Here is a 24,796-nt window from a genome sequence, read left to right as displayed (position 1 = left end):
GGATGAACGTATTTGACTAAAATAGGATGGTCAAATAAACTGGGGCTTCATGACTCAATGAAATATCATCATCATGAATAATAGAGAGCCATGCGAAAAGAGTCCTGTAATATAATACTAAGTGGAAAATGCCAAATACAAACTTGTAACTATACTGAGATTATAAAAATGTAAAGATTCTGTAGGCATACGAACAAAGCCTGGAAGGGGACATGGAAAAATGAAAACATACGATTTGTTACTCAAGCTGGACCCAGGGTAAGTTTTCTTGTAATTTAAAAAAGTGCAGTCATGGTTATAATATTCCTTGCTCAATAAATAAAAATAAATAGATTAAATGCAGAAAGATTCAGAACAGACTGCTGGGGGATGGGGAGAGGTATGGAATAAACCAAGTGTTGGTGGAAGTCCTCCTCACAGAAAGCCCTGGGAATTTCTCGTTGCCACCAGTAGATCCATAAGCAGGAACAGTTCTGAATGTTTTCAATGTATTTGGTTTCGGTACTAATGTGAAATCATGTAAGATTTCACTGGTTTCTAATTTTCTTTCTACAAAATTAAACCCACCATCTGTTCTTCATAGAAAGGGAGTCCCATGCAAAGTCTGACATTCTAAAGGCTTGTTCTAGAAGAGACTGGAAAATAAGCCTTTGGTTTTAACCACATAACCAAATCAACACCCTAAAGCAAACACGACAAAAACACACCTTGGAGTTTCATCCCAGCAAGCAAAGCCTTGGGACTCTGATAGCACACAGAAGCAGGCACGTCGAGCTGGCACCCCAGCTAGGGTATTTGTTACCTGCGCAGGAGTACTGGGAGGTGGGGCACCTTGATGAAGAAGCTCTAAACTCAAACCAGATGTAAATGAAAGACCTCCATGATGGTTTTCTCAGAGACACAAATTCAGCCTGATATTTTAACCAGCTATCTTGACTCTGCTACAGCACAGACTGCAAAAGCCCCTACTCTTACCTTTCAGCATAATGTCAAGGCCAGCAGCTGCAAAATGAATGTAAGAATCTCACAAAAATGGGAGACTGGAGTAAAACACGCTCAACCTTGATCATCACGTCAAAAGTTTATACATAAGAGAGCTCTACAAATGCATTTTAAAAGGATGCATTTGCATAAAACCATAATAAAGGGGGAGGAAGCCAAGGGAGAGAGAGTGGGAGATGTGTGGAAAGAGGAATACCAAGCCTCAGCTAAAGCATGAACCATACAGAGGAAAACTCATTGACAGGGAGCCACCCGAAAGCTAAGTAAGTATGAGTTTTGTTGCCCTGCAAATTCAAGTCTATCTGCCAGGCCCTTGGGCCCTCTCTTAACAACTGTGTTCACTGAGTTGACGAATCCTGACAGTAAATGATCTTAAATTCATCAAACTCCATCATATCCATCCACAAGTATGGTACTTGAGTATCTGTTGTTATTCAGTCGCCCCATCATGTCTGACACTTTGTGACCCCATGGACTGCAGCACACCAGGCCTCCCTGTCCCTCACCATCTCCTGGAGTTTGCCCAAGTTCATGCTCATTTCCTCAGTGATGCCATCCAGCCATCTCATCCTCTGTTGCCCTCTTCTCCTTCTGCCCTCAATCTTTCCCAGCATCAGGGACTATGTTTGCAACAGATGACCAAAATACTGGAGCTTCAGCTTCACCATCAGTCCTTCCAGTGAATATTCCGGGTTGATCTTCCTTAAGATTGACTGGTTTGATCTTCCTGCTGTCTAAGGGACTTTCAGGAGTCTTCTCCAGCACCACAGTCTGACCCAAACACTGGAGAACAACACAGATATACCCTTGTCCTCCTAAGTCCTAGTCCCGTGTTGCTTCTCCATGTGTGACCCACCTGGTACCCACAACGTCATCAACTTCACATCTGCTGGAGACATGCAGATCCCTGGATCTCACACCAAACCTAGTGAATAAGAATCTCCTGGGTGAGGCCCAGGAATATGCATTTTAAACAAGTTTCCCCAGAGATTTGAGTGCATCCTCTGGTTTGAGAATCACTGGTCCCTGGATGCCTCTAGAGCAGCGGTCCCCAACCTTTTTGAAACCAGGAACCAATTTTGTGGAAGACAATTTTTCCATGGACCTGGGTTGGGGGAATAGTTCAGGGATGATTAAAACACATTATATTTATTGTGCACTTTATTTCTAATCTAATGCTGATCTGACGGGAGGTACTGGTTCCCAGCCCGGAGGTTGGGGACCTCTGTGATGGAAAGCATCCAACTGACTTGCCCTGTGGGCTTTGGGCCTCTACTACACACGGCTAATTCCTAACCCCCAAATGCTCTAGCCACACTATTTTATTGCCCTCAAATTCCCTGCTTTTCGTCCCACCTTTTTCACTTCTGTCATTCAATTTGATGACAGCCTAGAGTTTATCAAACGAGACAGGAAAGCATCCACAGAAGGATACCTGCCTCACATGGGATCCACGCTAAGCAGCCTCCGTTTGAAATGTACTTTTAAGAAAGGAAGTACAGCAGCAATTGGAACTGTAGGAAGATGAAAGAGAAGGGAAGGGAAGACTCGTGGGAAACCCTGGACTGGCCCCTGTGTTCTGGTCCCAAGTCTGCTGTAACTCACTTTCTGATTTGGGGCACGTTGGTCTGTGGCTCTGGACCTCAGTTTCCATATCAGTAAAATGAGCTGGTCGGGTTTGATGAGGGCTGGGGTCCCTTCCAGTGCTAACAGGCTCTGATTTTTCCTGGAAGAGAGCTGACATTCCTTGCCACGTATGGATTCGCTTCAAGTACCACAACAGAGAGGCAATCCCACAGGTTGTGCCCTGGGGTCCCCACTGCCAGCCAAGAGCAGACTTTCAGCACAGAAGATCTTCCCTAAATGTGGTGCAAAGGAGGCCCGGATGCCTTCCCATAGTATTCAAAGGCAGCCCGGCCAAAAGGATGGAATGAGGTGAATATTTGAATGTGATCTGCATAATCGGAAACACTCCCCCTTCTGAAATGGACCTGACTTTTTCATCACCAGCCACATGGAAATCATCCTTTGTTGTAACTAGAAAATAACACAGAGCATGTGCCTGGGTCCCCAGGCCGCCCTGTGTGGCTGCACAGTTACTCGGAAAACACAAGCAGATGTCTTCTCTGTGCGCAGGGCCTGGGTGTGTTCTTTTGTTCAGTGGCTGGTCCATTTGGCCTCATGCTCTCAACAGCAATCCACTACCTGCAAGCCAAGCCAACCGGGACAAGTCAAAGTAGTGAGTAATTCACACAATAAAGAGTGCTGGCTTCTGGACCGGAGGTTGACTCGGAACCTTCCAGTAGAGACTTCTGCCTGGTGATTTGGCCATTTGCATCTGAGTCAATAGCCAGCACTCGCCGGGAAGCAGCTGGGATCAGCAGGCTCCTAGAAGGAAGGCAATTTGAAAGCATCCCCTGGAAATTGGCAGTATCCCATGCAGAGCAGAGCACACAGGAGACATTCAGTAAACACTCTGCGGGATGAAGGAGGCTGCAGATGGGTTGAGATGGGGCCCTACCTGGATTCCCAACTTCAAGTCCTTCCCTTGCCCACTCACTCCTCCTCGTGCCATCAAAGCTATTTTCTCCAAATCTAGCCCTACTGGATTACTCTCTTGCTTACCAATGTGTCTTGAGTTCTCACTCTCCAGAAGATAAGATCCAAACTTACTTTGTGCCATGGCATTTGAAGCTTTTCATAAACCTCATAAACCAGCCTCACCCTTCTGTTCCAGCTTCAAGTCCTCTGCTGCCCTCTCCCCGAGTCCCCCACTGCGCTCATGGCATAGATGAAGTTGAGAAGGAGGACACATGCTTCTCCCCTTCTGCCTTCACCCTGCTAAGCTCATAGCTCAAATGCCTCTCCCTCCTCCCTTCCTCCTCTGCCTGGGAACTCCTACTCAGCTCCAAAGACCTCTCTCTTCCAGGTCTAATGGTCTCTCTCCCATGCTGCAGGGTCATTACCCATATCCCTCTCCATAGCACTTACCACCTAGCACTATAATTATCTGTGTACATAACTATAATTATCTGTCTCCCCAACAACACCATGAGCCCAGAAGGCAGGGATTATGCCTATTTATCTTTGTCTTCCATTTACTCTCTCTAACAGCACCTCTTACAGTGTCTGTCACCTGGCAAAGCCCTCGGAGAATGTTTGATGGAAGGATGAATGAGCACAGGGATGAATGAATGACGAATGTACCAACTGCTTGACTTCCTGCTTTGTGAAACTTCAAACACCTCCTCTCCCCAGAACAGCATGCCCGCTCTCCTATCTCTTCAAAGTAATGCACTCAGTATTTGATTCCCTGATTATCTCCTGCCTTTTGAAACTTTCTCTCTCCTTGACTCCAGGACACCATGCTGTCCTAGATTTCCTCCTAAACTTACAGCTCTCTTCTCTTCTATTATCTAGGTCTTCTTTTATCTGCTGGCTTCTCCTCTTTTATTTGCCCTTCAAATGTTAGGGCTCCACTCTTGGCTTTCCAATCTTATCCAACTCTTCTTACAGGGAAATACAGTAGCATCAGCAATGATCTTTCATGATGATACCTCCCTTATTAATGAGTAGCCCCAAACTCTCTCCCAAGCACCAGATTTATATTCTAAATCACCAACTCTACTTACCTACACATGGGCTTCTCACACTCAATATGTCATCTAACAAGGACCTGAATACCTGTTCCACCTTCTGATTCATCCAACTGGTCATAAAATATGACAGCTTGACCTCAGAAATGTCTCTGGACTCTGTCCCATTTCCCGCACCCCAGGGCCTGTGACTGGGGCAAGGTTTCACTTTCATTTGCTCCTACGTCTCTATCCATTCAACCCCCCTCCCCTCCACTTCCAGAATTACAGTCCTAAAAATCACACATCCAAGTCCCATGTTTATTGACTTCGAGAGGAAGGCAATGGCACCCCACTCCAATACTCTTGCCTGGAGAATCCCATGGACGGAGAAGCCTGGTAGGCTCCAGTCCCTGGGGTCGCTAAGAGTCAGGCACGACTGAGCGATTTCACTTTCACTTTTCACTTTCATGCATTGGAGAAGGAAATGACAACCCACTCCAGTGTTCTTGCCTGGAGAATCCCGGGGACAGAGGAGCCTGGTGGGCTGCCGTCTCTGGGGTCGCACAGAGTCGGACACAACTGAAGCGACTTAGCAGCAGCAGCAGAGCTCCCCTCTGCCTCCAGAACTAGTCCCCCAGCCTGGCTCATAAGTCCCCCTCACTCTTTGGCTTCTTCCTGGGCCTGCAGCCTCCCCTGCTAGCACTTCCCTATTCTTAACTTCTCACTCAGCTGCCCCAAGTCTGTGCCTAATGTCGGAGAAGGCGATGGCACCCCACTCCAGTACTCTTGCCTGGAAAATCCATGGACAGAGGAGCCTGGTGGGCTGCAGTCCATGGGGTTGGGAAGAGTATAGCCCATACTCCTGGGCTCAAAAGCCCTTGCTCCCACCTTCACCTGGTAAGTTCCTGCTCATTCTTCTAGATCTCCTGGATGTCACACCCTCTTTGCAGACAACCCCAACTCTCTAGGCAAGGATGGCTGCTCTGTTCTTTAGGCACTCAGAGAATTTTGAGCACACTTTACTGTATTCCATTATAACTTCTTGATGTGTCTCATACCCCAAGTTGTGAAACAAAACCAAATATAAATTTCTTGTGCTCATTTATCAATGGAATAAGTATAAAACTGAGAACAACAATAAAAAATCAAATTAACAATATTAATTTAATGTGATGGATGGTTAATGAAACTAGACATTGCAGAGTGTGACCAGGATATATCTAAGCTTTTGAAATTTTGCTTATTGACTACATTCTTCCAAATTTGAGCATGATGAACTATCATTTGAGTTATTTTTTTTCCTGTTTAAAAATGAACTTATTTTAAACCACCAATGCATTACAGAGAAAGGTCTATGTATAAAGCTGAAGAACAGTTTAAATCCTGCTTAATTAAAAATATTCAGTATTATTTACCACTGTACTTATTAGGAATGAGTGTGAGCTGGGTCACGAAAGACAGAACCTGTGCATACAGCTGAAGGTGGACCTGGCTCTGTATTTCTACAAGATGGGGTGTTTGGAGATTGATACCCAGATGGTACCACATATATCTCCACCCTTCTATGGACTGAAAAAATTTTAAACCTTTCCTTACTAAAAGGAAGCTATAAACTATCATTCAGATTACCCAGAATAGACTTATATTAATATTTTTAGGTTATCATCAAAATGAAAATTCTCAACTAAAAAAATCTAATTTAAGATGCAGATCACCAAGCATACACAAAAGACTCCAGGGATCTATGGGTCGTTGGCTTATAAAACACTGTTTTAATTTTAAAGAAAAATGATGAGGCTGAAAGCCAGGATTTGACTCCAGGATGGGCTGATTCCAAAGTTCAGACTCTTCTCTCTCTGCCCCTGGTGTTTAATTCTCGAGAATGCTCTGAGGCCCAAATAGTGGGCATCAAAGAGCTTCAGAAGCTATAAAGCCCTTTTGTTGTTTAACTGATAAGTCGTGTCCGACTCTTTTGCAACCTCATGGATTGTAGTCCGCCAGGTTCCTCTGTCCATCAGATTTCTCAGGAAAGAATACTGGAGTGAGTTGCCATTTCCTTCTCCAGGGGATCTTCCTGACCCAGAGATTGAACCCATGTCTCCTGTATTGGCACATGGGTTCTTAACCACTAGCCACCAGGGAAGTCCCATAAAACGCTATATGATGGTTAGTTGAAGGTTATTTTATTATTATTTATCTAGGTCAAAGGAAAATACTTCAGAAAAGGAAAAGGCCTATTTTAGGAAGTGTTCTACCTTGCACAATTTGATGCCTCTTTAAGGAGATGATATTTATATCAGTTCTCTCCATATATTCAACAGGTTACAACTCAAATCTGATATTGTTTGATTAAGGAGGTAAAGTTATTATTTACATGTACCATGGGAGCAGGTGAGTAGAATACTGGGGCCTCCCAACAAAGGAAAGGATGCTAATTATCAGGGGCCCAGTTGCAAACGAAACTGGAAAACTGCTGCTAAGCCAGGAACACCCATGAGCAGCCATTCCCGGAAGAGGTGCAATCGTCTGGGAAGCAAACAAATCTTCTGACCCTACCATTTCCATGGTCCAGGTGAATTCCTTGGTCACCTTTGAGAGTCTTCTCATCACATCCAATGACCTATAAAAATCTATCTCCTTGTGTTTAAACAGCATTTCTTTGATTCTTCTAAAAAGAGAGGCAGGTAATGTCTACTATACCCCAACCACGTGCCAGACAGGCACAGTACTAACTTACTCGACTGGATTTTAAAGCTAGCTTCCCCACACTCATCAGTTGTTATTGTTTGGTCACTAAGTCGTGTTCAACTCTTCTTTGAACCCATAAACTGCAGCCTGCCAGACTCCTCCATCCATGGGATTTCCCAGGCAGGAATACTGGAGTGGATTGCCATTTCCTTCTCCAGGGAATCTTCCAGACCAAGAGATGGAACCCACTCTCCTGCACTGGCAGGCAGACTCTTTACCACGGAGCCATCCATGAAGTCCCATTGCCAATCACACCTTAATTCAAATGTCATCTCCTCAATGAGGCTTCCCTGGCCACATCATCTAAATTAGCAAGTGTACATGGGCACACAGGTACACACTTGTACACACACACAGACACAAACATACACAGACATAGTCACACACAGAGTCACTATTCCATTGTGCTGTTTCGTTTCCCTCATAGCAGTTATTACAGTCTGAAATACTCTTATATGCTTGCTTGTTTATTTTCTATTGCTCCCATCTAGACTAGAAATGCCTCCTTATACATGAGGATCTTGTGTTTTCACCTCTATTCCCAGGCCCTAGGAGCAGAGCCTGCCACATAGTAGATGCTGAGTGGTTGTTGAATGAATATGCTCTATTCAGTAGGAAACATCATCCCTCTATTATAACTGAGAAGCTAATGTATTCTGCTTAGGTTTAAGCTGCTGGAAAGTGATACAGTCAGAATGGAAACTTCAACCTACCTGCTCCAGGAGCCAAGACGCACACTCCTCCACCTTCTCTAACCGGGGCTATTAGCAGTGCACCAGACATCCCAGGGAAAAAAAGAAAAGATGTGGGACCTTCCCCAATAACTAATTTCCTCAGGACGTATGTGTATGTGAATTTTTCCCTGATGTTAAGTAATTTAGAACATTGTTTTAAAATTAAAACGATCAGTTGTACTTGGGGACAGAATGTTACATTTCCAAGAATATTTAAAGAAAATAGTAGACTTCAAGGAAATGTTGAGCTCTCAGTAGGCCACTCTAGGCCACTCCAAAGATTGTATTCTGCTTGATTATGTGCCTGCATGGGCGTGTGTGCAAATGTTCACACTCTTCTAGTGGGACATTTGGAGGAAGACATTTGGGAAGCCCCACATTGTACTGGCCACCACTCAGAAGTGCTGGAGTTGAAATGATTTAGCAGAGAAAAAAGTAGCTAAGGGATAACAATCCTAAACAATGATGTTCAAGGTAAGGAAAGATGGTGCTAGAGAGAGAAAGGTCAACAGACCTCAGCTAAAGTGGTTTAGGTGAGAAAGCAAAAGCAAAGACATTATTTGAAAGAGACTCTGTTGCAAGGATGGTTGCAAAGCCTCCTTCCCAGAATGGGTCAAAATAAAACAGGCTTGTCTTTCTGGGATGGTGTAGGTGTGGTCTTGCCCGGAAGAGACAATCTCTGGAACTTATTTCCATTCTGAGAATGCTATGGTCTAGACCCACCAGCAACAGCCAAATTAGAAGCTCCTACCACTGTTTTTGGAATGATAAAAAGGCGGGGGGTGGCGGGGGGGGGGGTGGATTCTTAACAGACTCTGGCTTGATCAGAAACTTCTGCCCCAGACAGTCATAGAAAACTTTGCCTGATGCAGCATCCTTGCTCAGGCGAGGAACAGAGCAGCACACATCCCCTGAAGGTCAGAGGAACCTGTCTGCCAGGGGAACCGGGACGCCCCTGTCCATGCAGACGTGGGTCATGTGGCCAGCCCCGAAAGGGCCTCCTCTGCAGCATTCATAGGCTTCCCCAAACATTTAAACTCTCCCTGGCTGTGAACCAAGAATCCCTCTCAGAGCCAACAGCGTACAGCCCATTAAAAGCCCTGTGCAAATGCAAACACTCTCTCCATTAGACAAGGAAGAAACAAGAACCACGTTTTGGGACCGTGCTAGCAGTTGTTGAAACCAGACCAGGGGCTAGAGTCCCTGAAGAGGAAATATCACTGTATTAAAAACCACAGCTATTTCCAAGGCTCACAGACGATTATGCAGGAGACCAAAGGTGCCGTAGGAAGTGCTGGGAGCGCAGGCGGGTTCCGCCACGTTTAGGGCAGGACAATGTGGAGGAACCAGAGGCATCTTTGGATTCTCGAACTGCTTGAGGCTTGAGATCCAGTGTGTTGGATGGTAAGAACACTGCAATCGTATAAATGTATTTAATCCACACCCTAATCCTGGGAGGTTAGCGTCCTCCCTTTATCCACAGGAGGGTCATCTATCTAATTGGTTAGAATCCCTTATGTTGCCTGGACCACATTTACTGGCGAGCAGAGGTACCACTTTGAAAGCTTCCATCTTCTGGCTCTTTCTTCCACAGCAAGGGGTCCTCCACCTCTTTTTTCTTACAAGGTCTTGAAAGTGCTGGTCACTGCTTAGGGCTCACAGAGACAGAAGGTTCCATTTAGGCCTCACATCCAAGCTATATAATCCACATGTGCTTTGTCAGAACTCTGCACTGGGACCCATTAGGCACTGACCCAGGTAAAGTGTTTTCTGGCATTTTCCTCACAACATAACTCTTACTGTAAATTGGATATAACTGGAATGGTTAAACAATGAGCACGTCCACCATCACGTGGATGTTGGCCATGTGGGATTCCCAAGGGAAGCCAGCCAGGGACAAAGGAGAAGCCACCACTAGTCCCCCAAGTGGGCACAACTCTGTGCGGGGCTTAGGAGCCACCAAGATGGTGTCTCCTTCTGAGGGCGGCGGCTGTGAATGGAGCTGCACTGAGTTTGGATTTTCTGTTCCCTGTTCCCCACATCGTATCTCAATTTTGTACTTTATTGATTGTAACAATGGATCATGATGACAGCAGCCTATATATGTTACCAAATTACACCCGGTGGCCATTAAAAAGCCTTTATTAATTCTTACAGAAAACCTTATTATTGCACGTACGAAACTCTCAAACACTTAACCCTTTTCTTCCTCCGAAGCATGGCTTTGATGACTTGATGTTTAGCACAAAACCTCTCAGGGGCATAAATAATGCATCATAAGGACACAGAAGTCTTTGTCTCCCATCTGCTACTGTTGTCAGGGTCTCTCTCTAGCTCAGGAATCCCACAGGCAGGATGCAGGCACTGAGGCATCTCTGGCAGGAATACCAGTGGATGACATGACGAGCTTGCCAAGGTCCAGGGCTGACATTTCCCACAAGGTGATCTAAGTCACATCGCCAGTGAGAGGCAGAGCTTGAGACACCAGCTCGGGATTTTTCCACCAGCCCTGCCCCCAGTCAACCTGCCAGGCAAGGCCAGAGGCCTGCAGAGCAGCCGACAGGGACTCGGCAAAGCACAGACCAATGTGAGGAGTGATGGGGTTCTGGCTGGGAGAACAGCCACAGAAATGAAGGAGGAACACACCAGGCCCAGGAATGTGGAGGGAGCTGGGACGTGCCCTATGTGCCCCACAGCCTCCAAAACTCCCGACTGAAAGAGAGTCTGGGGAAAGTTCCAGAGACGCGTGAAATACTTACTGCTACTGTGGTTTCTAGAACAATGGTTCTCAATCGGAGGCCATTTTGCCAACCAGGGGACATTAGAGAACGCCTGGACACATTTTTGGTTTTCATAGTTGAGGGTGTGGGGGATGCTGTAGTATCTAGTGGGTGGAAGTCAGGGATGCTGCCAGCATGCTACAATCCATGAGACAGTCATCTCCGCACCCACCCCGCTGAGATCTTCAGTTCTCGGGCCCAAATGTCAATGGCCCTGAGGATGAAAATTTCTGCTCTGGAACGAGCCAGGGATACCCTGACTCCACTCAGCCTTTCTCTCCACAGAGTTGTCTCTGGCTTGTGCACAGCTAAGGAATCTGGTCCCCAGAGCATTAGCACTGTGACTGAGAGGAGCAAGGGGGAGGGTACAAAATGAGAGGGAACAACAGCTCAAAAGGAAAAGGTCCGAAGGAATGGGGATGTGGCTGTGCGTGTGTCGGGGATCCCGAGACCTGCCCTTAGCCTTGCTTCTAACATCTCACGGTACTGGTGCAAAGAGCCGGGCAGGCAGTTTGACCCCGAGTGCCTGGCTAGTGGATGTTGATATGGGCTAATTTTAAACAAGGTCACAAATAAAATGACACATCAGGGGATTTCCAGTGAATCTATTAATAGGGGAACTGCTTATGCCAGTTGATTAAACTTAATACTACTGAGGTTAAATAGGAAAGATACCCAGAGTGAAATTGATCAGTCTAGAATGAAAAGGAATGCTGCTCTGACTCTTTAAATGGTTGCCACCGGGCCCTTGGAATGCTCAAGCTGTAAGTGAGTTTTTATTTAAAGGCCCCTGGGTCATCCATATCAGTGGATGGTGGTCTGGCCACATATGCAGTGCCAAGACAGCTAACCTAGAGCCCATGTCTCCCCACTGGCCTTCTCAGACGCTGGGCACACCTGGCCAGGTAGAAGAGGTAGACTGCCAGGTTACCAAGCCCCTTACCCTGGACCCCTTATGACCCCTTCTGCCCTCCATACCCAAAGCTACACCATGACACCGAGACACCTGTAATTTACATTCCTCCAATCACTGGGGAAACCGAGGCAACAGTCACCTGGTGGGGAAGGAGGGAGGAGAAGGAATGGGTGACCCCGCAGGCCCTCCCAACCTGATACGTAAAAGTCTCCATGTCTTGGATGTAGGTGCAGGGGAGACCGATAGCAAAGAAATGGGACAGAGCTGCCCACCAGGCAGAGGGTGAAGGAGGCGGTGTCTGGGCCACAGCCTTCCTGTACAGCCTCACAGGTCACCGTGTTGGCCTTTTCTGTCCCTGCTTTGATCTCTTCCCCTTCCACACATACAACTTTCAGATTTGAGGTCACACATGGATTTTTTCAGGAGCCCTTATCTTTGTGGCATCAGTCCCCCACCTCCAACCTCTATTCCCTACTCTCCCAACACTGCCAAACACATATAGGGCCATACTCCTAAGCCCCTCCTCCCCCCACCTACCAGCCCCCAGCAAGGCTGAGCTGGAGGCAGCAAGGTGCTCAGGCAGATAAACACAGAGTCCTGCAGCCCTCGGGCCAGTCCACTCAGCCCACGATGCGTCCAGTGCTTCTGTGCTGTCAACCCTCAGAGTCCTCAGGGGTTGCCCCTCCATCTGTCACGGGGCACTCTGTTTGCTTTCCCGGGACGTGGCCAGCAAAAACGCCTCCCGCCGACAGAAGGGGGCTCTGTCTCTGCTCTGAACTTGGGAAAGAAGAATGAAAAGGAGCTCTGTCGGAACATCTGGGCCAAAACACACACGAAAGGACGAGAAGCTCTAGTAACAGGAGGGTCCTCTCAGTCCTGAAAAGCCACATGAGGCAGTAGAGATCAGGCCTGATTGACTGAACAGCACAAACCACTGAAGACACGATGCCCTCCCAAGGAAGGCAGGCTTCTCTGAGTCCGGCAGGCAGACCCTCAGAAACTGCCCTTCATTCTCCGATGTGTCACTTTGAGTTCCATGCACCATCATGCAAGTAGCATGAAGCTCCAGGTACTGGGTGAGTGCTGTACAGGATTCATTTCTGAATCCCAGAAAAATGCCCAGAAGCAGTACCTGCTCAGGGGCAGGTATTAAATATGTTCATTCTACACATAAGGGAATAAACTCAGAGAATAACAATCTTGGTAAGTGGAAGAGCCACACTGCAGCTCAGGTCTGTTTCGAGGTCTCCTGAGCCTTTCAAAAGTAGGGTCTATCTTTTTCTATCCTCTGCACCAAACACAAGGCCAGCCTACAGAAACTATGTTTTGAGGGTGTGGTCAGTTGAACTGCGCCCTCCCGAGTTCAGGCAGGACCAAGCATCTTCTCTGACATGCATGGCACCTGGACAACTCACTTGGGACCAACTCCCACTGCCGGTTTCCGCCATGCTCACCATGACACCATCCTTGTTCCTTGTCCTACATCTCTGAAAGCTATGTCCTCTGTCATTCCTCATTCTAACTTCCTCCAGAACCCACCCCCAACTTAAGAGCCTTTCACCTTTCCATGTTCCTATTCACCCATACTCACAGCTTGTTTACAACCCAAGTCAGAGAAGACGACTGACCCACAACCTGGTATCTCTGCTTCTACTTTGATTGCCATGTTTCTTTCTCCTTTAAGTTGAAGTATAGTTAACCTACAATATTACATTCATTTCAGATGTCCAGCATTATGATTCAATGTTTTTACAGGTATACACCTTTAAAAGTTATTACAAGATAATGGCTACAGGTCCGTTTGCTGTACATCTTTGTTGCTGACCTATTTGATACACAGCAGTTTGTATCTCCCAATCCTCTACCCCTAATTTGCCCCTCCTTCCCTCTCTCTCCCCTCTGGCAACCACTAGTTTGCTTCCTATGTCTCTCTATGCCTGTTTCTGTTTTGTGTATACATTCATTTGTATTATTTTTTGGATTCCAGTGATGTCATCGATTGTCACACCTCTGAAACTCATCACAGTACCCTCTTGCCTCGTTCACTCAAGATCACCTCCTGTTCACAACATCTGGTGAGGGCATGGCAACCCTCTCTCCCAATATTCGAAGTCACTAAATGGACTCATTATTTTTCCTTGAGTCTCCTTTGCCCTCCAAACCTGGTCCTGTTGTCAAGTTTTCTTACCTCTTCCAATTATGTCTTTCACCTGACCCTTCCTTTCAATTTAATTGTAACTCCCCTAATTTGGATTCCAAATTCATAGTAACACCCCCGACCCACCTAGTCCAGCCTGGGATTCGGGTTTTTGTTTGTATGTTTTTGCTTTTATTTGGCTGCACCAGGGCTTAGTTGTGGCATATAGGATCCAGTGCCCCAACCAGGGATCGACCCTGGGCCCCCTGCACTCGGAGTGCGGAGTCTTAGCCACTGGACCACCAGGGAAGTCCCCAGCCTGGGCTTTGAAAGAAAGCAGCCTGGAGTTCAAATGCTGGTCCTGCCATTTACAAATTCTATGACACTGGTGGGCTATTCAACATGGATAAGTCTTAGTTTCCTCATTAGTTGAATGTACTCACTTTGTAGGTTTGTTGTATAAGACAGAAATCATATGTGTACAGCATCTAGCACCTAGGGTATGCTCAATAATTGGTGGTGGTTGTTACTGTTATTATTATTAATACTATTATTATTACAAGCTGGTTTCCCTGCCACCAGTGTCTCCCCATCTCCATCCACCCTACACACACTCCAGCTGACAAGAGAAATGTCCTCCCTATCAGCCTCCCTCTGTTGAACTCTCCCCAATTCTGCCTTCCCGAACCCTCTGGACCCCAGCAAAGAGGCTGTCCTTCAACTCAATAATGCTCAGTTGTCTTTTTATCTTTCGCAGTAGAATGCACATACCTAGGGCTTCCCTGGTGACTCAGCAATAAAGAATCCACCTGCAATGCAAGAGCCGCAGGAGAAGCAGGTTCTATCCCTGGGTCAGGAAGATCCCCTGGAGTAGGTCATGGCAACCCACTTCAGTATTCTTGCCTGGAGAATCCCATGGACAGGAGCCTGACAGGCTACAGTTCATAGGGTTGCAAAGAGTTGGACACAACTGAAGTGACTTAGCATGCACACACACACATACATACCTAAAGATTTTAACATTTCTTAGCCTCTTCCATGGACTGAGTACTGTTAGGTACATTCACAAACATTATTGGTTTTCTACCTTCTACAATGAATTAATGCAATCCCTTGCACATAAAAGTAGCCGATAAATATTTACTGATTGAAGGAAGTAGTGCCCCCTGAGAGCGTGAAGGGCACATTCCATGTGGTAGAGGATGACTGCAGTTCTTCCTTTAGGTAACCCCAATTCTGTGATGCTGGCCTAGAACAATAACCCAAGCAGAAGCAGGAGATGCTGGAGTTTCTAGAAGTTACGAACCATTAGAATTGTACCAATTCAGTTCCCTTTTCTCCATAACCTCTCCACCTCCAGCATTTATTGTTTGTAGATTTTTGATGATGCCCATTTTGACCAGTGTGAGGTGAGACTTCATTGTAGTTTTGATTTGATTTTCTCAATACTTTGGCCAGCTGATGCCAAGAACTGACTCATTTGAAAAGACCCTGATGCTGGGAAAGATTGAAGGCAGGAGGAGAAGGGGATGACCGAGGATGAAATGGTTGGATGGCATCACCGGCTCGATGGACGTGAGTTTGAGTAAACTCCAGGAGTTGGTGATGGTCAGGGAGGCCTGGCGTGCTGCAGTCCATGGGGCCACAAAGAGTCAGACATGACTGAACAGCTGACCTGAACTGAACTGAATAACCCATGTGTAAAATAGTTAGTGGGAACCTACTGTTTAGTACAGGGAGCTCAGCTCAGTGCTCTGTGATGAACTATAATAGATGGGTGGGATAGAGGTGGGGAGAGAGAGCCAAGAAGGATGGGATATATGTATACGTATAGCTGATTCACTCCATTGTACAGTAGAAACTAACACAACATTGTAATTATACTCTCCGCAAAAATGCTGCTGCTGCTGCTAAGTCGCTTCAGTCGTGTCCCACCCTGTGCGACCCCATAGACGGCAGCCCACCAGGCTCCCCCGTCCCTGGGATTCTCCAGGCAAGAACACTGGCGTCGGTTGCCATTGCCTTCTCCACAAAAATTAACTGTACTAATTGTGCTTAGATGTCTATTCCATTGCCATGTTATGTGTCATTCTGTCTCAGAGCTTCTTACTATTATTCACATGATTCTGTATGAGGCACATCACAAGTTGCCATCCCAAACACCAGTTTGTTTCAGTCAGCAAGAGGCAGGTTTGAAACAGAAGTGCTCCTTTTTGACTGTGGATATGAAGTTCATCCTAGAAGATACAGAGCAGGGAACCCAATGGAGGGCTGTACTAAAACAGCCTGCCTTCTGTACCCATGAGTACCATATCTGCAGATTCAGTCAACCTCGAATTTAAAATATTAAAAAAAAAAAAAGATTTCCAAAAAGCAAAACGTGAATTTGCTACTTGCCATCAGGTGCTGGTGAAGACTCTTGAGAGTCCCTTGGACAGCAAGAAGACCAAACCAGTTAATCTTAAAGAACATCAACCCTTAATATTCATTGGAAAGCTTATTGCTGAAGCTCCAATACTTTTGCCACATGATGCGAAGAGACGACACATTGGAAAAGACCCTGATGATGGGAAAGATTGAAGGCAAAAGGAGAAGGGGCAACAGAGGATGAGTTTTGTTAGATAGCATCACCCACTCAATGGACATGAATTTGAGCAACTCTGGGAGACAGTGAAGGACAGGGGAACTTTGTGTGCTGCAGCCCATGGGGTCACCAAGACTTGGACACGACTTAGCAACTACACAATAACAGCAAGTATTTCCATAGCATTTACATTGTATTTACAACTATTTATATAACATTTACATTGTATTAGGTGTAAGTAATCTAGAGAAGATTTAAAGTATCCTAGGAAGACGTACATAGATTATATGCAAATACTATGCCATTTTATACAAGGGACTTGAGCATCTGCAGGTTTTGGTATCCAAGGGTGTCCTGGAACCAACCCCTGCGGATACCGGATACTGCAGATACCGAGGGACGACTGTACTCAGAGTCCCAGCACCAGCCCAGCCCCTGATCAAAAGCAGGACCCGCAGTGGGTCCCCACGGAGTCCCGCCCATTCCGCTAGAAGTCATCTGTATTCCTGCGCAGTCAGCGGTTTGCAGCCAGGTTTGGCTGGGGACGTCCCAGTGCTCATTTCTCTCCTAAACCTCCCTGGTGTCAAGCCAAGTCTCCATTTTATTCAACTTTAAAAACAGAAACGTACAAAGAAAAATGATTCCCACGAAGGATGGAAAACTAATCTAACAAATGATTCTGGCTGTGCTGAGGGCCGCAAGGGGATCAGGGCACCTTAGCACAACAGCTCCCGGGGGTGGGCCGGCCTCTCACAGCCTCATGTACATCACGCAGCGCGAGCCCCTGTGATGGACGAGAGCAGAAGTCATGGACTTGAGCAACCACTGCATCCTTGAGAACTCAGGACACTGAACGAAGTTTATGACACAGTTCTACCCTCCAGGGTTTATAACCCATCCAGGAAAATAACACTGAAATACCTGAAAAAGAGTCCAAAGCGGTTTCACATTAAAAGTAATGAAAGGAATGAAAAACACAAGTGAGTGCACCAAAAAAGGCTTTTGAAACCCAGAAGGTTTGAAAGGCCAAGATGACTAAGCTTCAAGGAGCAGCAGTGCTCCTGGGGGACAGGATGTCACCAAGGATTTGGGCAAAAACGTATTACTAGAACAGGGACAGAGTGAAGCAACCTGGGGGCCCAGGAGGAAAGGGTTCACGTGGTGCTAAGTCCTACACAGAAGGATGAAAGAAGAGAAGCCTGTGAAGGAGAAGTAGAGTAGATCTGGAAAAGCCTACGTGCGGATCCAAGGATCTTGGTGTTTATTCTGCATGGGCTGGGCAGTCACTGAGGGCTGGGCGCAAAGGGAGAAACAACAGAGTCTAGTTCAGAGGCTCAGAGAAAGTCAGAATTTCTGTTTCACCACTTGTCCTTGGTTATGAGTCTTGGCTAAGTTCCCAACCATCTCCAATTCTGCCTCCTTAGGTAAAAGAGGGAAAATAATAGTGTTTATGGATTCATAAGGTTGATAACAGACGTCCTTAGCACTGTGCCAGGCACATGGCGTGAGACCCACAGGTGTTTTGCAGGGAGAGAAGTAAGAGCAGATTAAAAGGAAGACTCAGGATGATGTGTAAATGCAAGGAGAGTCACACTAGAAACTGGTGGTTCCCTGAAAAGTTCTCACCACAACCCAGCACCAGGGAGCAGAGGCGTAGGTAAGAGTGGCCATCCTACAAAAAAAAAAGAATGGCCATCCTGAGAAGCATCAGAAAGGAAACATGGACCAGACTCGGGCATTGCCTGGATAATGCAGCTTAATGCAGCTCAGGTCCCACATGTGGGAAATCAGAAAAGATGGTGGTGCCTGGAATAAAAACAGAGGATCCCAGAGACAGGGTGAGTTCAGTGGACACAGAGGAAGTTCTGTGAGTAGATGCTGTTGGGAGACTGGGACTCAGCATGTCAGGCTGGTCACTTGGAGCTGGAAAAGGAATCCCACGGGAAAGAAGGTGGGGGAGAAGTGCTGAGGGTCAAAGACAGCGGCAGTGGGGAAAGGCTCCCACTGACAGGGTGAGAGAGGGCAGAGATGTCAGCAGAGGAAACAGAGAAGGAACACAGAGAAGGCAGGACAGTGAAGATGCCTGGAGAGGAGAGGGGGACCAACTCCGTCATGTGGTTCAGGAACAACAGAGAATGAGAGGTGTCCCTTAGAAGCCCTGGTGGCTTCAGACTAGGGCAGTTTTCATGAAGTATAGTGGGCAGCTGTGATGGAGTGAGTCTTGGCAAAGGTGGTGCCAGCAGCCTGGCACTGAGCAGAGAGGGAAAACCATGGGGCTGAGATTTGGGGAGTCCCCACATGGAAATGTTTCCTCTTGGTGGGACCCTGTGCATCTCAGCATTCACAAAAGTGAGCAAAGAGACACTCTGTGGCCAGAACTCTGCTCCTTTGGCATCGCTCCGGGAACACAGCTTCCTTCCTGCTGTTCTGGACAGTGGCTCTCACCCATTTCAGCCTCCTGTCAGGGAGCCTCCAGGACAGTGATGGATATCAGCAGGCCTTTGGCTGCTTTCCCTTCTATTTTGTTTGGCAGAAAAATAAAGAGGTACATGGAAGTGGGTGGGGAGAGAAGGGATGCCCTAAAAGGGAATCCACAGACAGGTTTTAGGAGCCCATGTGGCATCTGGATAAGTAGGTGCCTGCACAGCATTGATGCCTCTGGTCACCGGCTCTCATCACAGGAGGTGATGCTCACAAAGCTACCAACACCAGGAGCCACTGCCAGACAGGCACAGGAGTGAGGGAGGGAGCCCAGCATCAATAATTTTTGTGCAATTTTTTTTTAACGTCTTAGGTGATCCTACTGTGCAACCAAGGTTAACCACTTACTACCCAAGGGGTTTCCTTTAATGAATACATAGGGCACACGTTTTACAGACATAAAATTATTGATCTGGGAAGTACCAGTTAGACTCCCTAGCTTAGTGAACAAAAACACATTTGTTTTGTGAGCCAACTCTGATTTGGGCCTGCCTGCTGCAGAGAGGTGAGAGAGATACTGAGCCCACATCCAGACTCACATAAAAAGAGCACAGTGATCCTTCCAGGTAAGGAAGAAGTGGGAGTGCTGGTTCTGTAGGCATCCTGGGTCAGGTTTTTCTAATCCTGTCACAGTCTCCACAATTTAAGCGTCAGAGACCATGAGCCCCTAGGCCAGCAGTCCCTCACCTGGATGAGCATCCCCAACTGCTAGGGCAGTGGTTCTCAGACTGTGCCTACTCCAGTAGCATTAGCACCACCTGAAATGCAATTCTCAGGCTCCACCTAAGATCTCCTGAATCAGAACCTCCCTGAATCAGGGAGGGGGGCTGGCCATTATCTTTGTTCTAACAAGCCTTGCCAGATGCAAGATGCTGATGCACACATAGCCTGAGAACCAGTGCCTTACAGAATGTAAAACACACCACACACAAAGACACACAGATTCCTAAGCTCACCAGGACCCACTAAATAGAACCTCTGGGGGTAGAGCCCAGGCACCTGCATTTTTAAAGCTCCTTAAATGGTGCTGATGCATGTTCTGGTTTGGGTACCACTAATTTAGTATTGCCTTCTATATGGCATTTAATTTCCTCAACAGCATCCCTGGAAATACTCAGACTATTTCCAGAGCCCTGCTGGATGATACTCGCCCTGGGAATGTGTACAACACACACAGCGGGTCTCCTTTTGAGTAGCACTCAACCTCAGCAAATCTCACTTTCTTCATCTGTAAAATGGGCATGCTCTGATCTCAGAGGATTGGATGGTTGTTGTGACAGTGAAGTGAGGGCAATCAGCTTAGAGTTTGGGACACCTGACAAATGGTTTTAATTGAAGGAAAGGAAAAATGGATGAAGAAAAGAAATGACACAGGCGAAACAAATAGCTTCACTGCACATGTGTAACCTCAGCTCTGACTTCAGTCGAGCAGAATTACTACGAAGATGATTAACCCCACGGAACACAGAAACACCCCAGGGCAAGTCATTCTCTGACAGCCCCCTGAAGGGTCCTACCTGTCCAAAGTGCATGGTCTGCTCCTGTAAACGTATGCTTTTGGTTTTTTCCTGTCAAAAAATCATGCTAAAATCATTATTTTAACCAGTGTTCAAACAGCAAGCTCATGTCAACTCTTGGCTGGAGGCTTCTGCTTAGAGGAAACCAAAGACACCAGAACATCCATTTGCCTCACCCTGTCATGTGTGGAAAATTTTAATTTGCCTAGTTAATCGTGTGGGACATGGGAGACAGACAGGCAGAAGGGCATGACAGCAAAGAGCACGGTTCAGAAGCAGCCTCCGCCGTTCAAATCCTATATCCGCAGTCAGTACTCGGGTGACCAGTCCTAGACCAGGAGCACCTGAAACCTCCTGTTCACCTTGAGGCTTTCATGCCAGCACCTGTGGCTTTCTGTGGGCTCCAAGGTGAAGCACAAGATCTGCCCCCCTACCTTTCAAGACCTCCACATGCATCCCTTCCCCCTCTCCAGTCCACTTTGTCTTCTCAGAAAAAACCTCCATCTGTGTGGTCTCTTGTGGCAACCCACTCAGTATTCTCGCCTGGAGAATCCCATGGACAGAGGAGCCTGGCAGGCTACAGTCCATGGGGTCGCAGAGAGTCAGACACGACGGAGCGACTAACACTTGCACTCTCATGCGGCCCCTTGAGAACCCTGAACACAATCTTCTTCATGGTTCTGGTCCCCCCGCAACTTCACCCAGGCCTCCTTCCCCCTCTGCCTCGATCATTCTTTTCCTTTGACCCCTAGGTCTTGCGTCAGTCTGAGCCCTGGGGCGCCTCCCTTCCTTCTCCAACCATCGACCTCCTCTGCCTCCAGTCTCTCTACCTTGTTCTATAACTATTGTATTTCTCTTCATCCTTTCCACCCCTTCTAGCTTATGAACACGTGAGCAGAGTGACCGTGTAATTCATTATGAAGACTGGATCACTTCTGAAAGCAGAAGGGGGTCCTATTAAATTATATCAGAATAACAGGCATACACAAGGATTGTCCCAGATGAAGCAGGATGTCTGGTGACCTTAAAATTAGTCCTGTCTTCCATATCCTTATATCCTTCTCAGCACCTGGGCCTTATAAATAGGAGTTGATAAAGTGAAATCCTGGGAATGAGCTCTTGATGGAGGTTGAGAAAGATTAATCTAGCCCGTGCTGTGTAGGGGAGACAAGAGCTAGAATAATAACAGCTCACAGTTATGAATAGAAATGAATAAGTGACATGCTGCTTTTATTTCCTTCTCTATAGAGATGCAAATGCAGCCCAAGGGCTGATGTAAGGTTGAAACAAGCCTTGCATGAGAAATGCGGTTTGCATAGTTTAATACAATTTAATATCTGCTCATGGCCAGCTAAGCATCTGTCTCTAATTCCACAGCCACAGTCCTTTCAAAGTCACTGCCTTTGGATGTAAGTTTTCTCAGAGACAGCCAGCCTGTGTCCAATGCCGGGAAAGCAACAGCATTTGGCCACCAAGCTCTCCTCTCTTCCCAACAAGCAGCCTTTCCTGTTTTGTTTTTAGCTCCAGGAGAAGGACAATGGACAAGTCAATCAGCGCAGATTACCCGGCCCAGGGAGGAGCGACACCTGACAGCCATGCCCTTCACGGAGTCCACCGGGACAAAGGGGCAGGGTAATCGGGGCTTCACGGAGAATGCAATTCTCATCAACCCTTGGGGTTGCCTCATTGTTTTTGCTCTGTTTTCCAGAAGGTCTTTGGAGAAGAGAGGGTGTGGAGGAAGGCAGGGTCTTGCCTACGAGCAGACATTTCAATGCAATCATCACCCTCCCCCAACTCAATGTTAGGGATCAGCCCTTGCAAAGGAGAAGCCATCAGATGAGGCACAATCAGAGGCTGCAGGTCTTTCTGTCCTGCTCAGCCTGCCTTCCCCTGATGAAAGGGCTGCTTTTCCACTAGGCATGCCCCTTGTATGGAAAAAAATTCCACCTCTAGTTTGCTCTTATTTGTACCCACCCACTGCGAACTAAAATTGCACAGAGCAGAGGCCAAGACAGTTTTCCTAGCACATCTAACATCTGCCAGCTCTGCATATAAGGACTCAGATTGCTGGTGAGTAGTTAATGAAAGAATCTCTTGTGAAGTGGGATGATTTATTCCTTGCGTGCTCAGTCGCTTCACTCGTGTCCGACTTTTTGCGACCCCATGGACTATAGCCCGCCAGGCAGGATTCTCCAGGCAAGAATACTGGAGTGGGTTGCCATGCTCTCCTCCAGGGAATATTTTCCACCCAGGGATCGAACCTGCGTCTCATATCGCCTGCATTGGCCGGCGGGTTCTTTACCACTAGTGCCACCTGAAAGTGAGTCGCTCAGTCACGTCCAATTCTTTGTGAGTCCATGGACTGTAGCCCGCCAGGCTCCTCTGTCCATGGAATTCTCCAGGCAAGAACACTGGAGTGGGTAGCCATTTCCTTCTCCAGGGGATCTTCCCAACCTGGGCCTCCCACCACCTGGGAAGCCCATTTATTGCTTACTTTTCATTGAATTGTTTAAAGGCTTTCATGTGAACTATAATTAATCATCTGAAATGCCTTGCCTTCACTAGTAGCCCCATTTTATGGATTATGCAGGTCTAGGCTCTGAAGTAGGGCTTCCAAGGTGGCACAGTGGTAAAGAACCCAACTGCCAATGCAGGAGATGTGGGTTCAATCCCTGGGTTGGGAAGATCCCCTGGAGAAGGGCATGGCAACCCACTCCAGTATTCTTGCCTGGAGAATCCCACGAACAGTGGAGGCTGGCAGGCTATAGTCCATGGGGTCGCAAACAGTTCAGACATGACTGAGCATGTGTGCACACAGACACACACAGAGGCTCTGCGGTAGGTTCTGGGGATACAGACTTGAGCATGTGAGGGACAAAGCAAATGCCACAGAGGTTAAAGGAGTTGCCTAAGGCCACTTGAAGTCCAGCTTGAAAGCCTGAGAACCCAATACCCCTGGGGACCCTGCCAGCCCAGAGACTTTCCCAGCTGTTATTTTCCCCAAGCATAAAATCAGAGGCACTTGAACAACCACTTCAAGGTTGAGGAGTTCACCCTGATCACGTGGGTGAATTATATAAACAAGTGGCTCATCACTTGAGGAAGCACAGGTTGCTCTTCAATGAAAAAACAAGTCAAAAGTTTGAAATCACTTAACTGTGGGCAGAACTGGATGGTGTAACCCCCAGCTCCCAGGGCCCTCTTGATACACAGAGGTCATCTCATCCATTTGCCTTCGTGTTTCTATATTTGCTTTTCCCTCATTCCAGAATTTCTACCTCCTCCTTCTTCCCTCTTGATACTTCCTACTTGGCTTTTAAGACTCAGGGAATTTCCCTTTGAGTCTCAATTTCCCCATCTATAAAATGGGTATAAGAGCAGCTTCAACTTCATACAGTTGTTGTGAGAATTAAAAAAATAGATGATGTGTAGAAAGCACTTTGGCCACCTGATGCTTAGAGCCAACTCATTAGAAAAGACCCTGATGCTGGGAAAGATTGAAGGCAGGAGGAGAAGGGGATGACAGAGGATGAGATGGTTGGATGGCAACACTGACTTGATGGGCATGAATTTGAGCAAGCTCCGGGAGATGGTGAAGGACAGGGAAGACTGGCGTGCTGCAGTCCATGGGGTTGCCAAGAGTTGGACACGACTGAGTGACTGAACAACAACAGAAAGTACAGTGCATGTAAAAAGTGCTCAATAAATGTTAGGTGGCATTCTCTGTGATCCCAAATTCAACAGCCAGACTAGATCACAGCATCTCCTTGACTACACTGTGATCATTTAATTCTTGTCACCCCTATTAGGCTCTGAGATCTTCCAGGGAGAGGCCAGTACCTCACCATCATATCCCCAGGAGCTTGTATAGTGTCTGGCCCACAACAAGTACTCAGTAAACCTCCTACATGTTTTTGCATCAGTGATTAATTCCAGACTGAACTCTCCGCCCTCCTCCTATCGTTTCATGCATGGACATGGAGCGTCCTCCCTGTGAAAGGCACGGGAGGAGACTAGAGAAAAAGAACGAGATGTTCTTGATTGTACTCAGAAATATTCTAAGGCAAAGATTCTACATAATTCATCTGTACTTTGACAGTTTATGACCTTCATTTTCTCTGAGTGCTTTCTGCAGATGCTGATGATTTTACTAAAACTATAAGGACAATGATCCTAAAGCCAGGGGTTTTAATACAAAGTGGAAAATAAAGCAGACCCATGTGGCCTCAGCAGAGGGAAACCAAGGTAGGCCAAAGAGATACCAGGTAACAGATAGACTTATGCTCCAAACCACAGCCTGTTAGCATAAACTGTCATTG

At 46.9% G+C, this 24,796-nt stretch overlaps 1 protein-coding gene and 1 long non-coding RNA gene across 4 annotated transcripts in view; one reads left to right on the top strand and one right to left on the bottom strand.

Moving 5' to 3' along the window:
* THSD4 (thrombospondin type 1 domain containing 4) overlaps positions 1-24,796 on the bottom strand; it is a 673,523-nt gene that overhangs the window by 579,145 nt on the left and 69,582 nt on the right. The gene's annotated exons all lie outside the window — the stretch shown is intronic.
* The window catches only part of LOC113899816, a 53,787-nt gene that overhangs the window by 9,823 nt on the left and 19,168 nt on the right, over positions 1-24,796 (top strand). The gene's annotated exons all lie outside the window — the stretch shown is intronic.

This window comes from Bos indicus x Bos taurus, chromosome 10 (assembly GCF_003369695.1).
Source record: "Bos indicus x Bos taurus breed Angus x Brahman F1 hybrid chromosome 10, Bos_hybrid_MaternalHap_v2.0, whole genome shotgun sequence".
Lineage (NCBI taxonomy): Eukaryota > Metazoa > Chordata > Mammalia > Artiodactyla > Bovidae > Bos > Bos indicus x Bos taurus.
This window is presented reverse-complemented; position numbering and strand designations above follow the sequence as displayed.